General features: G+C 36.2%; 1 protein-coding gene across 1 annotated transcript in view; it reads right to left on the bottom strand.

Annotated features, from left to right (window-relative positions):
* Positions 1-12,053, bottom strand: part of LOC126832036 (innexin unc-9) — a 78,062-nt gene extending 66,009 nt beyond the window's left edge. Inside the window, exon 1 of the mRNA XM_050562732.1 lies at positions 12,035-12,053. The gene's annotated coding sequence lies outside the window, so the exon portion shown is untranslated. The remainder of the gene's footprint in view (positions 1-12,034) is intronic.
* Positions 12,054-18,515: the final 6,462 nt, after the last annotated feature.

Below are 18,515 nucleotides of genomic sequence, written 5' to 3'. Positions count from 1 at the left end.
GGAAAGGGAATATGTTAACATTACTTCATTCGGAGCGGAGTCATCCCCGTAATCTCGATTGTCATTGCTACAATTGTTACGATAATACACAATGTCTCGACTATCCATATTTTAATTAAAACATTAACTGCCAATCGTATTTAAATCTTTTCAAAATCAAAACCACCCGAAGTTCTAGTTAGTTGTATGGGCTTGGCATTTAAATGAATGAGTTATATTACATTTGAGGCCAATCGTAAGATCTGCATTAGGCATCTTTAACATAGTTACATAATTACTTGTAGCCTACAATTTTAAAACGAAGGCCGCGATAACCCAGCTTAGAAAATAGAGTCTTCTCGAAGCTTAACATCGAACTGTTTTTACAGATTTATTTGTTAAGTTAGTTAAAGCCCCAGTCACACAAGAGCAGGAATGAGTTGGAAAGCCGTCGGAATGAAAATTCTTTGTATATATTTCTGGATATTCGAAGTGGATTCTAAAACTTCTGGCTGTATTCTGAGTGCACTCCAAATATTCAAGCCCATTCTTGGTGCCGGTCCGAATGTTTTACTCATGCTCAAGACTTTCTAGGTGCATTCGAAGTGAAGAAATTTCTAACGGCATTCGAAGTGTGTTCTAAATGCACTCTGGCTGCATTCTAAATATTCTTACAGCATTAAAACAGCATGCGGGACATTCTTATTACATTCGAGTCGAAACGGCAAGTCACTGCTTGTGGAATCTATTCGTGTTACATTCTAAGTAAACTCTAAATACATTCTCTAAGTATTCGAACTGCATTCTGTTCAATTCTTGGACGTTCGAACCATATTCAGCTGCTATTCCGGGAGCGTTCTGAATGCACTCGAGATGAATTAGTAACAGCATTCGAGGCACCTTCCAACCAGACTTCGGGCGGTATTTGGGCTGCAATCGAACCGCATTCGCGGGGCATTCGATGTGCATTCTAAATAGTCTGACTGTATTCTAACAGAATTTTATATCATATTCTTTCTGTGTTCCAGCTACATTCCGACTGGTTCTGCTTGATTCCTGTTGATTCCGAATAAATGCTACGAGGCCTTAAACGTGTTTAAACATGCTGACCATAATCATCTGAACAGCTTTTAGATTAATAGTTGAATAATTACCCCGAGTTGAATTTCAGAAAGGACCCACATAGTTGCTGCTATTATTATAATTATATAACAAGATCGGAGATTCTTTGATAAGGCCACAAATTTGAAATTCTTGTACACCAAAGCGGTGAAAATGGTGTCAAATATTATAGTTATGGTGGTTTGATGAGTGCTGGCAGTTAGCATACTCCTGATGTTGTCGGGCGTTGTCAAAAACTGTGTTATGTATTGAAATGTATTCGTAAAGTGTTGTATTTTACTGCTTTTTTTTAAAAAAAAAAACGTGTAAGAAGACAAGACATTTGTTGAAACTTAAAAGGTGTAAGCTCATTGACCATGAGGTCATGGGTTCGTTCCTGATGTTGGTCGGATAAGTTCCGTGAGAGTTTTCATCTCTCAGGATGTAGGGCCTGACAAGGAAAACATGTAGTTGTTCAATTGGGACAAATACGAGGTCCCGTTCACACGTAAAGAATCCGTGACAGTTGGAATTCGATGACGACTATGCGGAAACACAGCTGCACAGGCAAATTTCCCTCATATAATACTGCATGGCTTATAAGCCCGGCCTTCATTAGCCCAGGTGCAGAAAGTAGGGCCCAAAGTTACATTTCATTCATTCCTTGAAGATGCATTACGTAAGATTTAGATAAAGAACTCGCCGTTCTCGCTTTAATATTTCAAAAATAGATAATGTAAAATGAATATATTGAAAATTTCATTCAAATTATTTTATTTTTAGCGAAGTTATCAATGGTTGTAGTCTTGACAAGATGTGTGCATTGATCTTAACCAACCACCGCACTGTGGTTATTCGACTCTTAGTCTAGCTTCTCCATTTTTGAATTAAATTATTAAAGATACATTATGGAAGATTAGATAAAGATTTGACAGTTTCTCACTATAATAGTTAAAAAATAGATAATGTAACGGGAATATTCTGAGAATTTCAGTCAAATTACTTCAGTCTAAGCCCCAAAATACTCATTTTAAAAACCCTGTAGCCTGACTGGCATTGTTGCCGTTGTGACGAAAATAAAAAAAAGTCTCGATTATCCATTTTTGCGTTTAATCATCGATGACTGTTGAACGGTAATTCAGATTCAAATCTAATGAAAACCGGAAGCATCAGATGGCATCGAGGGTTGATTATGGTCTTGTTATGTCTAATTAATAGCTTTTATAATACTTCAGGTCTAAAGAAAGACCTGCAATTGGCAGATTTAGCTCTTGTATAATCTATGTTTAAATGGTCGAAACGTTCTAATCTAATTAAAATCGGAGCAATCCGATGACATCGAGGGATGATTATGGTCTTTGTCATGTTAATAAAGTCTAATTAATAATTCATATAATATTTAAGGCCCAATTAAAGACCTGCAATAGGCAGGTTTACCTGTTTCATAATGCCTGTTTAAATACAATTATAATTGATGTCATAATTAATAAAGTGATGAGTTATGTTTAATATATCTCACATTCCTGTCAATAAATCAAACAGTTATGTAATTACAGTGTTGCTTATATTATGCAACGTGTTGAACAGTTAGACAAGGTGGTGATAGAGTAGGATACGTCACTTAATTTGTGTTTTAAAAGTCTACATGCCAGACTACAGTGAAACCCCTCTATTGAGACCACTTGTGGGGGTGACATGAATTGGTCTAATGTAGTGAACATTGCAACAGACATCGCTCGATAGTCCCATAACCGTAACGAAATGCTTTATGATTGATACTCTATACACGCTGATATGCTACACTATTCCATAGAAATTTACCCCAATAGGCATACTGTTATTCATAGTTACACGGTGCATATATAAATAAGCACACCTTCTTTTGTTTATCGTACTTCGAAGCTATAATGAAATAAATAATTTCTAACGCCCTACTTTTCTGCATCAACCGCACGAAGGCGGCTAAAAATGGCTCCACTACTGATGTCTTCCATCTTGCTCCAGCCAATAGACTTCCTTTGGGCAAATTTTGTCGTAATTTGATGACAAAAATGTTACTTCCCTATAACTCCCTTCATTTTCAATTAAACTGACTCCAAACATATAATAAACCAACCTTAACCCATAACATTATGATTTGATCAAATTCCACGGCTGCGCGATCTTTCTTTCCTTTCCAACTTAAAAAGATCGCCCAGCCATAAAAAAAAGAGAGAGAGAGAGAAATGGGGTTTAACGTCCACTCGACACAAACTAGGTCATTTCGGGACTAACATATGGTTTAATTTTATTTCAACAACTCGCTTGCGCGTAGGGGTCTTTAGCAGTGGAAGGAAACCGGAGGACCCGGAGAAAACCTACGAGGTTGGACAGGTGACCCTACTCCTTGTCACGTACAACCGGGGATTCGAAACCACGCCAGTCGACTCAATGACAGACTTTATGATACAGCGCGTGCACGCTAACCATTCAGCAGCCATAAAAAAAAGCGTGCGCACTACGTCGTACGTGATCAAACGCTACTTTCCATATACATGTATGGAGTTCATGTCCATATTTATGTTCTTTCGTAGTAGTGGTTCGTAGTAACAAATCCTTATAAGAGATGGGCGGGTTTAATGCGATGCAATATTTGGCGAGATTTCACATGGGCGATGTCACGCCGTCCTGTACAACTCAGAACCCAGTACCCCAAAGAAAAACTGTTCGGTAACTATTTTACTGCCTCCCTCTTTATTACATGTATTTGTGATAGAATTACTTATTTCAATACAAACTGTGTTGAGAATTGTGCGTTTGAAGCTATTTTTACATGCGCAAAGCCTCGAAGAGTGTATCAATTGTAGAGGCGGACAAGACAAGTTCGCTGCAACAATATTGCAGCCTGAAGGCGGCATACTCCATGCATTGTGCTATTGCTCTGTTTTTTTGTAGCATTCCAACGACTAGATGCCTTTCCTTGTCAAACCATCTGCCCTGCATCACCGACAACAAAGGAAAACAAAACAGGACAATCCCAAGGAACTTGCTCAGCTAAAACCGGGTTCGAACCTTGGACATCCTGGTTAGCGAGCCAGGCCCATACTTCCCAAGACAACGTGGTTTATAACGATATTGTACAGTTACTCTTATCTTCTCGAAATCAAGCTATATATCTATTCATTCTGTTGCGTAAATCAGAACATTTCAAGTTATTCAAAAGATTATAACCAAATTTGATCGTTATTCAAACTTCCATTATCAGCCACCGTAATTTAATGACTTAATAAAGTTATTCAAAATATTATACCAATATTTTATTTTATTCAGAAGTTTATAATGATTACTATACAGATATTTATAACAGTTATTGTTCACAACGCTAGTGAAAAGCTTATAGATCTATAGAGTACATTGTTTATATCAATATACTAGCAGGATACCCGGCTTCGCTCGGGGATCATAACTCCGAAAATGGAAGTGGTAGACTAACGCCACCTGGCCTATGTTACTCCCCGGTCCGAGCTACCCCTAGACCCCAAATTTCAGACTCGGGACAGACCTAGTGTAGCCGCCAACCCCGAACAGACCGGCTTCGCTCGGGGGTCATAACTCCGAAACCGGAAGTGGTAGACTAACGCCACCTGGCCTACGTTACTCCCCGGTCCGTGCTACCCCTATACCCCAAATTTCGGACTCGGGGCAGACCTAGTGTAGCCGCCAACCCCGAACAGACAGACTTCGCTCGGGGGTCATAACTCCGAAACCGGAAGTGGTAGACTAACGCCACCTGGCCTATGTTACTCCTCGGTCCGAGCTACCCATATACCCCAAATTTAAGACACGGGGCAAACCTAGTGTAGCCGCCAACCCCGAACAGACCGGCTTCGCTCGAGGGGTCATAACTCCGAAACCGGAAGTGGTAGACTAACGCCACCTGGCCTATGTTACTCCCCGGTCCGAGCTACCCCTATACCCCAAATTTCAGACTCGGGGCAGACCTAGTGTAGCCGCCAACCCCGAACAGACAGACAGACAGACAGACAGACAAACGACAGTCACAAATATATAGATAGATTATCATTAATCACAAGTATACAGTGATATTTATTTTAAGGTTTATATATTTAAATGATATTGTACAGATGTTCAGCAATAAGAATCCTGATACGTGACATAAACAATTTTCTTTATAACTTAAAGATGGATATATGTATAGAGAAAGAAATGGGGTTTAACGTCCACTCAACAAAAACTAGGTCATTTCGGGACTAACATATGGTTTAATTTTATTTCAATAATTCGCTTGTGCGTAGGGGTCTTTAGCAGCGGGAGGAAACCTGAGGACCAGGAGAAAACCCATGAGGTTGGACAGGCGACCCTACTGATTGCCACGTACAACCGGGGAATCGAAACCACGCCAGTTGATTCAATGATAGACTTTATGATACAGCGCGCACGGGCTAACCATTTAGCCATCCAACCCCCTAAAGACGGATATAACGTTGTATGTTTAGAATATGTTTGGGTATAGAAGTGTACCATTAGGACCCTGGTATACGTCGAAACATATTATGTGGATATCGTTTGATAAAAAAAATCAACCAAAAAACAAATGTCCTTCTTCAATAGCCCAGTCGGTGCAGAAGAAACGGGGACTTAACCCCATTTTATTTCATTAAAAACAGGGCGTGGCTGAAATAGGGTGTGAAAAATATATTTGTGGTGAAATAAAATGAAATAGGGTTTTAAGTCCTACTTTTCTGTTCCATCCGGACTAATAAGGGCGGGCACACGCCGTGAAGTGCACTGTGAGGGAAATTTTGCCCGGACAGCGGTGCTAGTCCCTACTCTTACTTCGAATTCCAACTGCAAAGGATTATTTTACGCCCATCAACCGAGGAACTTTCTAGACCAAAAACCGATTCGAACCCCTGAACCCCTGCTCTCCTGGTGGGGATCACGTGGCTAAGTGGGTAAGACGCTGGCTCGCTAGCCTGGAGGTCGGGTGTTCGATCCCTGCATTAGCCGAGAAAGTTTATCGAGATTTTCCGGCGTGGTTTCCCCTTTTGCCAGTGATGCAGGATGGAGGGCCTGACAAGGACAGCTGTCTAGTCGTTCGGATGGGACGAAAAACCGAGGTCCCGTGTACAGTTTGGCATGCACGTAAAAGATCCCTTGGCAGTTGGAATTCGATATAAGAGTAGGTCGTAGTGCCGCTGCCCGGGCAAAATTTCCCTCATAGCACACTGTCCGTCTTCATTAGCCCATTTTAGGAGCAAAACAGTAGGACGTTAAACCCCATTTCATTTCATTTCTGCTCTCCTGGTTATGTGTGCAAAATAGCTTTCACCAAAGTGATATCTCCTGGTTACTGAGCCAGCGTCTTTAATATCGTGACACCCTTTAAAAATATTACATTATATTTTATTTTTAAAAAGATGATACGTGCTTTAATAATTTTAAAACAGCCCTACCCACCATTCGGTTCTACTAGGATGCCGTAAAGTAATGATCTGAATATTGTTGATATTATCTTTCAAAGCTTTTATTAATAAACATTTTACATCCGTATGAAAACAAAATAAAGGGATATTATAAGATACCCGAATCATTGTAGTTCGTTAAAAAAATGTGTATGTCTATAACCATATAAAAAAAATAACGAAAAAGAGTGAATTGATTTCATGATACACCTACACCACTTACAAGTCTGCCCATGGTTGGGTCTACTCATATAGCGAATTTTCAACTGTCAACGTGTATACGGTTTATTTGGACTAGAAGATGTTCCTTTTCAGGTCCCCCGTCCCTCATCAGTGACATAGGGAAACTTTCTCGGAGATACTGGGATAGATCCCCGGACCCCCAGGTTAGCGAACTAGCATCCAAAGATAGAGAGCCAGTGCCCCACCCACGGAGCCACATACGAAAATCTGTTTCATGTATTCTGTTCATTTCTTTTACAGAACCAACTTCAGTTAAGCTACATATCGCAATTAGTATGAAGGGTGGAACGCATTAAATGAAAATAACTCCAGGATGAGAATATCCGGTTTCTCTGGGTGAATAGACGCGGATCTAACTTGTTGTCTGGCTTCTTGGAATCAATTATTTTATGTTAGCAAATTACAAAGCTTTTTTTTAAAATTTAAACTGAAAAGCAGGACTATCCCTTAAAGCTGTTGATCGTCATTTTCATTTTTCGCAAAATATCGAACTTCCTACGACTTAATCCACGCTATAAGGCACCCAAATTAATTATTTAGCATTTGACTAAGAAGACGACAATATCAAAGTAATAACGGTAGACTTCAATTCAATCAAAATATTCAGTGAAACTTAAAGGAGCTAAATCGCTAACATTTGGGACCTAGAAATTGACACAAGTGGGTCACAACTCATATAATACTGTAATATGAATGTATATAAACTGATTTACATTCAATCGTTTCCGTTTTTACTCTAATTTCAAATCAGTTATGTTCCGTGAAATAAGCCAGCGAATGCAAATTCCTAGCGTCTGGTTATTCCAGTCTACATATGCCGTTTGGTTTGGTGCAATATGTCTAGCCTCGTTCCTCGAGTCTCTTGCTAGAACTGGGGCTGAAACGCATTATGGTACACGATTCATGTACCAATGGTAAAATATTTATTTTGTCTTAAATGTTGGATATCAGAAGCCCATCTTTTTCCGGTAAGATCACAGCATCAATGTTGTTTTAAATTGACAAATAATTCGTGTTTTCAATGTTGAAGATTTAGGATGATATTGAGTTAGAGACTTAGCTACTTTAAAGTTGAAGACAGTTTGTTTCTGAGGCTCTAATATTTAGTCAAAGCGGACGTACCTTTTAGTCAAAACGACTATAGAGTAGTCATAACGACCATAACGAATATTTGTTATTTAATAAGAATCCATGGATATCGCCAAATCCCACAACAGCCATCATTTTCCGTTTTCTGTTGGGGATATGTTCACGTTGACAATCCATCACTGGAAGTTTACATAAAGATGTTTATTGCCCGGCAAGTCTTCATCGTTAAATGATTTCTAGCTTTTGTTTTAAAAGGGCTAGAATCATATTTGCCTGGTTTAGGGGTTCGTGTTGGAGGCTAGCTTACTAACCCATTTGTACAGTAAGACCAAACAAATTTTAATTTTTACTTTCCCGGGGTTTTGACCAATAAATAACCCACTAATGATATGTACGGTGTTTTGTTAAATTTCAAAACTTTAAATATTTGGAACTGAAAGCTACTAAGAGTAACTAAGTACTGTTTGTTTTCATTTATTTTTAACTGAATAAACTAGAGTGTGCTCTTTTAAAGGTTTTCCCGAAGAACAGATATTCAAATTGATGAGGCCTAATTGGTGATCCCTTTTTAAAAAAAGGGGGGCGATGGGGTCATATAGAAATGTTCTTGTAGTTACTTGAAATCCTCAAGTCTTCGAGATACACCAAATTATTAAGGAATTTCCGAATGCTTACATCGATTACAATATTTCCATTATAATCAAATTGTTGAGAGTTTATTTTTGGGTGCAGTGGGATACATTTTGTGTTATTAAGCTGGATATGGGCGTTTAAAACTTGTAGCAATCGTAAGCAATGTATAAAGATAATTGTATAATTTACATCATGTTTCCAAATATTCACCCAGGCGTACATTTCACACGAAATACAACTCTATATTTCATAATAAATCTGTTTTTTCTTATTGTATAGAAATATTTCAAATATTATTTAGAAGGACGTTTTATTTTCTACATAGAACAAAAAAGAAGACCCCTCCTATATAGCTTTGTACTGTTTATCGAGAAAAAGGTTATTTAACGTTTTTGTTTAATTATGTAAACGAATACAATGGAAAGGACGTCGAGGACGATTCACAATTTGGTCTATTATGTCTTACTTGTAAAGACCGATGATACAATATCTTTACACGCAAATAATTAAAATCGTTTTTTTTTCTTTCCTTATTTGGTATCGGGAATTGTGTCCATTTTTGTTCACCCCTTGTCATCGACAATTGTAATTGAATGATGAAACAAATTATTACGATTTACCGGGATCAACTGTTTCCGCACACTAGCCATGATTCGTCAGATTTGGGGTCTGAAATATTGGCCAGTGTCCATGTTTCTTTCATGAAAATTCTGATTTCTTTCTTGAAAAAGTTTTAATGAAAACTTTGATTTCTTTCATGAAAACTTTGGTTTATTTCATAAAAACTCTGAGATAACAAATGTTTGGTAAGGGTCACCTTGGCGACTTGAAAACGGATGGAGTCTTTTTGTGATCAATTACACAGTATGTCTTCTTCAGGGCACTATATACAGTTTCCTCACACTAGCAATGATTTGTTAGTTTGAGTCTCATCAATGTTTATTTCATGAATACTTCTTATAAAATTTTAAAATACAGATGTGACGTCACCCTTTGATGTTGGCGTACCATTATTTCAAATAATCGTACGGGCCACTTGCCAATCGTACCTTGTCAAATATTAGACTCGAGTGACGTATTTCACTGTAAACGCACGTGCGGAGTGTCTGTATTTTAAGATGTTTAATGGTCTCGAGCTGAGACATTGCGTAATATATTGTAAAAACACTCGGACCTGACGGTCCTCTTGTTGTTACAATATATTACTTAATGTCTCGCTCTCGACCATTAAACAACACATAACAAATGTTTTGTAAGTGCCGTTTTGACGGCTTGACTATGGGTTCATTTTTGTGACCAACCAAGAGGTTTTCCCTATCAGTCGGTGCCGTGGAGAATTTATTCGGAAGTAATCTTCCAAATAAGATCTACGGCCTTATTACCTGAAATATTTGCTCCCAAATAGCTATACTGCACAGTGCACACGGAGATCCATCAACTTCATACTTCTCAAGGGGAGTCTAATAGTTAAAGAGTGAGAATATTGCAGAGCTATATTTAGTAACTTAAATAATATATCTATATATCAAAACAAGTCATCTTGGTATAAAGTCATTAAACACTCTATATGGAAGTGGCCAGCGGGTAAAAACATATCACGTGATTGATGTTCGCTGGGTGGTGATAAGTAGCCTTCAGCTATATAGATATGTAACGATATATGCTGTATAATATACGACTATTGACACTGATTATCATCAGTCGAAATGTATCGGCTTTTATCAATTTTAATGATAGCCAGAATAAGTATACCCTCAAGATATATGACACGTAATGAGCTGAATGACAACTATGCTTCATTGCAGGTAAATCATCGACTGAAAATACGAGTTATTCCCCTTTTCATATAGTCTTAGATGACGTTCAACTCTAACCAGGTCATTTTGGAACTAACATTATTTCATATTTTATTTCAATAATTTGCTTGAGCACTGGTGTCTTTAGTAGTGGAAAGAAAACGAAGTACCCGGAGGACATTCACGAGATCAGGGAGGGATATGACTCCTCGTCACGCACAAACACGGGATCGAACCCTTGACTTGCATAGTTAACACAACTAATGAAGTACCCGGAGGACATTCACGAGATCAGGGAGGGACATGACTCCTCGTCACGCACAAACACGGGATCGAACCCTTGACTTGCATAGTTAACACAACTAATGATCTCCACCGCACACGATGGACCACTCTTTATTGTTGCAAATAGTGGTCTTCTACGTCCGCTGCCATCTGCTTAATATCGCAGACAATGGTGTAGTTTCTTCTTCTCTCATTTTGAAAGCGGGTGGGGTGGGCAACTATTCTAATGCGCATTGGACCATATGGTCTATCACTGGATCAAGTGGTGTCGTTTCGATTCTCCGCTTGTACGTGACAAGGAATAGGGTCGTTTGTCCAACCTCATGGGTTCTCTCCGGTTCCCCTGATTCCTCACACTGCTTTAAACCCATATCTTAATTCCGAAACGACCCAGTTTCTGTCGATTGGACGTTAACACCCCACCCCTTACTCTCTTTGTGTTTTAAAATGGTCGCTGGTTTATGTGTGTGTTAAATTGTTTACATTCCGTAGTATAATTGAGACCAATCAGATTTTGAGCCTACAAATCATCGAAGCACAACATCATAAAATATTGGCACTCTTCATTTCCTGTACAGCTAGTTCCGGTTTTAGCATGGACAGGGGATTTATTTAAAAAATCATATGGGAGAGGCGATGGTTTTTAATAATCTAATATATCCGTTTACACATTTAAAGTCGTTAATAATACCAATTTCTTCTCCACCCACCAATCGCTGAATCAAGTTTCTTTTCGTGTCTAATACAATATTTAATAATTCTATTCAAACGGATATAAATTCTAAAAGAGCAATTTTCAGTTGAATAGCCTGTAGTTGTTTTTGAAGTATACGTGGTCGAATAGCCTATAATCTTAATGTTTTGGTTGACTGACTCTGTTACATTCTTTAATAATCTCGATATTGATAGGCTCAATAAATATTCATATGGTAGTTATCTGCCCTGGGGATAGCCCCTCTTTGAATAAAGAGATTATTAGTTATCAACTCCACTAGTTCAGGTATAAAGGTTGTTGAAGGGTCAAAGTTAAAAGGAGATTGATACCTACATCATACAGTGATACCTACAGCTGTACCCTAGGGGTAGATAAACAGCGTATTTAGTACATATTTTGGTTGTTACTTCTTTTATATATTTGTAACAAGTGGCGTACCTGTCATTACTCACAGATTCAAACCAATACTTGATACTTTCATTTGTATCATTTTAAAATTTCTAAGAAGCCATATTAGTTAGTCCAAGGGGTGGGGGCACAAACTGCACAGAAATTACAAGCATCAAACATTAAATCAAGTGAATGAATTCGGGGACCAGTTATAAGCTTCAAATATGCTGTACAGTCCTGGGCTATGGCGTCGTAGCACTGAAACCAAGCGTTGACATTATTTGACAAATCATGTTCAATTTATTTTTCGGAGATGATTTAATTAATATAGGTTATACCTGTTCTCTGGTCAGTATTGAAACAAATGCTGATGCCACAAGTCATCAAGTCTTCCCTTCCTTTAAGCGATAAACAATTTATTTTCCCAGTTGATTTTCAGTACCAACACCGAGGAACTTCTAATGTTAAAGCCCACATGTATGCGAAAGTATTTCTATTTTTGATGTTGGGCTGGTTAAGTAATAATGTAGCGTAAGGAATTTCGGGATAAACCAATTAAAGGCTAAGCCATTTATAACTGTAAGATAATGATGCTTGATGGATTGTAGAAGGAAGTGGCAACTTAAATTTTATTCACACAGAAATAATGGAGTATGACACCTTAATGTAAAATTCGTATTTAGTCATAGTGTCAGTTTCACAGGCTAGTCTGTTGCAAATAAATTAAAATACAATGACTTGTATCATATAAAGAAATGACACATCTATATATAAATACAATGACAGTTTGGTTATAAAACCATAAAATGAAAACAACAAAGGTTTGTTATTTTCTTTTAAATAAGTATTTCGATACTAATGACACCATTATGGTTTGAAAATAAATATATCATGTTCGTACTTTGTATTTTTTTTTATGAATTATGCGATTTTAATTCCCAATTTGCAGCCCCCCCCCCCCCAACATTTAAAGTCGGTCTCATGCCCAACTTGCAGCATTGATTAATTTCAACTAAAGAGCCAAACCTTTAATTTTGATCGAAATAATGTGTTAAAGGTGCATTATGTAAGAGCTAAATCTGCCTATTGCTGGTCTTTTTGCTAGATTAAAATGTTATATAAACTATCGATTATTCACATGACGAGCCCATAATCAACTCTATAGACTATCGGATGGCCGGGATTTATTAAGTAATGTTAAAATGGATAATCGAGACTGTTTTTTATAGTAGCAATGGTACTTGGCAATCTTCTTTATCTTCATTTTTTGTTATCTTCATTTTCATTATTTTCATTTTTTATTATCTTCATTTTACATTATCTATTTTTTAATTATCGCAACAAAAACAGCCACCCAGCTTTACGTTCAGGTTGTCCGATGTGTTGTTTCGATTAGTGATGAGAAACAATCTGTATAATTCAATTTTTGTTTGTCTAATAATTTTAGTGGTCGACACAAACCACGTTTTATCTTAACATTGTCTTGTGGACCTGCAATTTTAAATGTGGACAGATAATCACTCAGTAAAATAAATCGCGACACACAATTTAATAAAATCGACAAATTTATATTTTACTCAAATTGGGGTTTAGACATTTTGAATTGTCGACAGATAGTATCTACCTCATCATGTACTACATCTAGACAACTTACATTATATAAGGCTATGATACCTCCCTCTTCATTAGCACAGTCGGAGCAGAATAGAAGGACGTATAACCCCATTTCATTTCATGTCATTTCTGCTATGGTATCAACCATCTGATCAAATCAAATTAGACATTTTGAATTGTCATGTTGTCGTTATGACAATCTGACAACGTTTGATTATTTTTTATATTAGGAAAAAAATAATTCGACCAAACGAGAAACCATATCCAAAATATGTCATTAGAGAATGAAATGGGGGCAATTTCGCGCCGAAAGTGGCGCTACGTTCGATATTCATTTCGATTTTTAGCTGCCATGGCATAATGAAAACGGGGCCATGATTTTTCTTCCCATCCTAAAGACAAGAAGTTTTTTTTGTGTCAGGCCCACCGCCCAGCACCGCTGACAAGGGGAACAGGCCGGAGAATCCCGAGAAACATTCTTAGCCAACACCAGGATCGAACCCAGAACATCCTGGTAGGCGAGCAAGCGCCTTACTCACCAAGCCACCGTGAATCTCCATTATGTCATTAATGCAAACTATACTGATGAGTTTATTTGGTAATTAAGTAACGATAAAGTCAATTTCCATTCAAAAAGGCGTATGTTTATAAAGGATTTCTAACGATAATTCACGTTCAGATGTTGAATAATTTAAAAGAGATAATCCTTTTTGATTTAGGTAAAAATAAAGTATTGAATTTAGGTTGATCTGATTTGGCATTCCGATTAATAGTGGATCAAGAACTATACGATTTAATTTTCATTTCCAAATAATAAGCGGACGTTGATTTGTCAATTAATTTTAAAATTTGTTTGGGACTGTTTCTCCATATCATAAAAAATCAACACGTCGCATTTAATGAAATCGATCAAAGCGGTATAATCATTTTAATCTGTCCACCTGTCAAATCTATAATTAATCATTTTATATTTGTCTATTTACATAAAATAATTTCGTCCATGGTGATACATGTTGATTTGAAGTTACCGGGCTGGATTTTGACATGCTAAAACTATTTTTTCACCAAAGAATGTGTTATTGCCCTCTTGTTGAATGTGTGTATGCATGTTCCCACGATAAAGTTTGATGGTTAAGCCAAATAAATTTATACAAACAATGTGGTTGCCCTGTGGCCAGGTGCACTTGCTTTATGTTGTAAACAAAAGCATGAATTACAGGTATAGCACACGGCTGATAAATCAAGTACGAAAAGAACATGACGGTGGACATGATTAGAGAACAGTTGACCACGAGTATTTAATGGATGGGTGTAAACCTGACTTTTAATAACAATAACATAATTTGAATAATATGCGAGTGTAAGAAAGTAATAAAACTGATATACACATGACCTCGAATATTTTTAAATCAATAATTAATAAAAAAAAAAGGAGCCAAGTCCCTTCTGAATTAGGTCAAATTGAAGTCTGGGATTGGATTGATCTGCTGTATTATTTCGTTTAGTAAATGTGACAAGCCCTAAATTTTCATTTCGAATATTTCTTGTTGATTAATTTTCGGTTTTGGCTTAAAATGGCGACTGTTCAACAGTGTCATCATTGACTTTACGTTTTGACTTCAGCTAAGTTAAAGTTCAACGAGTCATGCTAAAACAAAAAATTCAAACCAGTCACTTAATACTGATATTAAAAAAAGATCGCAAATAAGAATCATAACAATAATTACACAATAACCAATCAGATAAGCAAAAACCAGCTTTTGCTGAACTCCAATCTTCTTATTGGTATGTAGGTTTTTGGTGATTGTCAGTGAGTTTTAGGTAAAATCTAACTATAATTATTTTTATCAGCAAGTTAGTATTCGTCAACTGTAATTGTTCTGACCATTGTGTGAACATTATGAATGGTAAATGAATAAAAAAAATAGGACATTTTAAAAAAAGGTATTAAAAGAATAAGACTATAACATGAGGGGATATTACTTTAAATATGCGTCGGATAAAAGAAGAAAGATTTGGTTTGTGTCTAATTCATGTGTTCACCTTGACATTTTCAATGTTTTTCACCTTTGCGCAATTCTTTATTAGTGTTAATATCACCTACAGAATATCGTGTAAACAAATCAAAACAAATAATAAACATGGGAAGTGGCAAGGTTTAAGATAATTGCTTCCGCTTTATATCTTCATTTAATTTACCCTATCTTGTCTTACACACTGCTTTGTCTTTAATTTACCAAAACATTTTTTCATCTCCGCTGTGTATTTATTCATTTACGATAGTTGTCTTTATTTCATTTGCCAAAGTTTATTTTTTTACGTTTCCGCTTTATATTTAAGTCATTTACCATAGTTTTTACGACCTATTTGTCTTTAACTCCTTTGCCACATTTTTCTACCATAACATTGTATTTAACTCATTTACTATAGCTTTTACGCTGTGTTGGCGCTAACATATTTAGTTTTTACATCGCTTTGCCTTAAAATCAATTAAAATAGTTTTAATTTCACCCCGATTTGCCATAAAATCATTTAAAATAGTTTTTTTGTATCCCGCTTTGCATCTAACTCATTTACATTATTCTTTACCCAACTGTGTAATTAACTAACTTTAATAGTTTTACATCACTTTAACATAATTTTTACTCCTCTTTGTATTCAACTCATTTACCATAAATTGTACACATGGCATTAACTCATTTAAAATAGTCTTTACCCAGCTTTGTGTTTAACTCACTTAAATAGTTTTCACATCTTTACACCGTTTTGTCTTTTAACACATTTACTATATACACCGTTTTGTCTTTTAACTCATTTACCATAATGTTTACATCACCTTACCTTCAAAACATTTGCCTTAGTTTTAACACTATTTACTAAAATTTTTAAAAAGCTTTGTTTTCGTTAAATTTCCTATAATTTTTAAACTGCTTTTTTTTTATAAAACATAATGAGGTTTGCGTTTTTTTCCATGTCAGCAACCGACCTTGAAACATTTAGGCTGTCATATTTTTCTATTATGATAGATACATTTATATTACAATCAGAAATGAATACATAGCAACAAAACAAACGTAACCACTTTGATACCGTTTCCGCTTCAATTGTTGAAATGTGTTAAACCTGAAGTAGGGGGGGGGGGGGCTGTGATTCACAGATCGGTTACAGTTGTTAAAAAGGTAGCATGAATCATCGAGATTCACGTAATTCTTGATAATAACCGCATAGAACTTATTACTATTCGAAATAACAAACGATATCAAAGGGGGTTAGCGTTTTTAAGATCCTCTTTGACATAACTAGGTCTTATTGTCAATTTGATTAAAATACAGATCTATATTTTATTATACTATCGATGGCCTCTACTATATGAAGATCTGACCAGTTGTGGTGGAACGTCGAGTCATTGGTCATACGAGTAGCTTTTGACCCTATGACGTCAGACATTTGATTAACTAACCAGCGTTGATGTTTCTAGTAGGATATCCACAGTTCTGTGCATCGCACGCCAAAAACTCGCTGCAACAGACTGTTTCATGGGCTAATTCCTCACATCAACCAGAATGTGGGTTATATAACAACGCTTCCAAATGCTAGTGTAAGTAAAACGGAATTTGGAACTATTTAAAACGAAACGAAATAGGATCTGTGTTTTAATCAAATTGTTTTATTGTGGGCGTTCCAGCCATCCCCACGCGATCTTACAGTAACAGGCCTTTCGACATTTGTTCAGAAGAATTGACTATCATCTTTACTTATACACTGACGCTCAAAATAAAGAACCTACGCCAAGACTTTAAGGGACCAATGAATAAAACGTTTTTGAAAAGCTAAATATTGGAACGGTCTTTATTTCACCAGAAACATTGGTTGTATTAAGGTGACAAATATAAACCGTTTCAATTACACTCTCCAAATTGTATAAACTAATAAGTTGTTTTTATAGTTACGTGTTGACGTCAGTATATATTTGTTCAACCAGAACTAAACCCTGTATGTTTGTTCGAAAGAAAAAAATCTGTAGTATGTTGTATTTTTAATCTCCAGCTAATAACAGGATTTTATTCTTGTTAGAGAATAATATACTGATGTCACTATGACTTCATCTGAACAAAAATTCGTTCAATGTTCAAGGATCATTTTCATAGGATTAAAGAAAATAATGGATGCCTGTCACAAATCTAAGTTAAATCCAAAATAAAAAACAAAAACAAAACAAAAATACCTTCTATAGTGCATTTCAAGCCCCGAACAAAAAAAGAAAATACATAACAGAAAATATTTGACTTCTTTTGAAGTTAGGGCTGTATCATATTTTATGAACGTCAGAGAGTAAGATTGCAAGATCATTTTTCAAATTAATGTATTTTATTTATGGGGTTTTATGTAATTTCATACAAATGTCTTTTTACAAAATGTCTTTAGGGCAACATATTTTAAGAACCCCAGAAAGCGTTTGAAATTAAAAGAAATATTTTTGTATTTTTCAAGCATTTTCTATTTTCTGTAATTGATTAAATAGACAGTTGGTATTTTCATCACCCCAAATAGTTATATAACAGAAGCCGGACTTTTAACCTATTTAGAGAAGTCACCGAATATAATCTTTTGAGTATTATCAAAGTACTACGTGATAAAACTCTTGTATTATATACTAACATTGTAAGATAATAGCTTTGAATAATACACCGGAAGCTGTTTACAACAAAACAGTTATCTGTTTGGTCACAAAGAGTTGTTTTCTTCAGATGCTCTTTTGAAGGACAACAACAACTTCTTTAGACGCCCTTTGAAGCGCAACTACAATTTAAAAATTCACAATATAAACATTTCGGCTAACACCGTATTTTGTACAATTAACATTTTCAGTTCATGTACAATGTAAAAAATGTTGGGACAGATTCGCTCGAAGGTTTCCAATTAAAACGTAGGTTTGTTTCTGAAATATTGGCCCAAACCTATTCCCATTATTACAGCTAGACTAGCGAGCCAGCGTCTTACCCACTTAGTCACGCGATCCCCTAAATGTCTACGTGTTTGAATAATACTATCATCAGTATGTTATAATTAAGTGTCCTTGATTTAAATAATGACATGATTAGATAATGTAATCAAATGTTTTGCATTAAGATACGTTAATGTACTTATATCACGTGGTAAACAAATATTTAAGCATTATCACGCAGGCGTATCAAGAGAAAGGTG

The sequence above is a fragment of the Patella vulgata genome, chromosome 9, assembly GCF_932274485.2.
Source record: "Patella vulgata chromosome 9, xgPatVulg1.2, whole genome shotgun sequence".
Classification (NCBI taxonomy): Eukaryota; Metazoa; Mollusca; class Gastropoda; family Patellidae; genus Patella; species Patella vulgata.
This window is presented reverse-complemented; position numbering and strand designations above follow the sequence as displayed.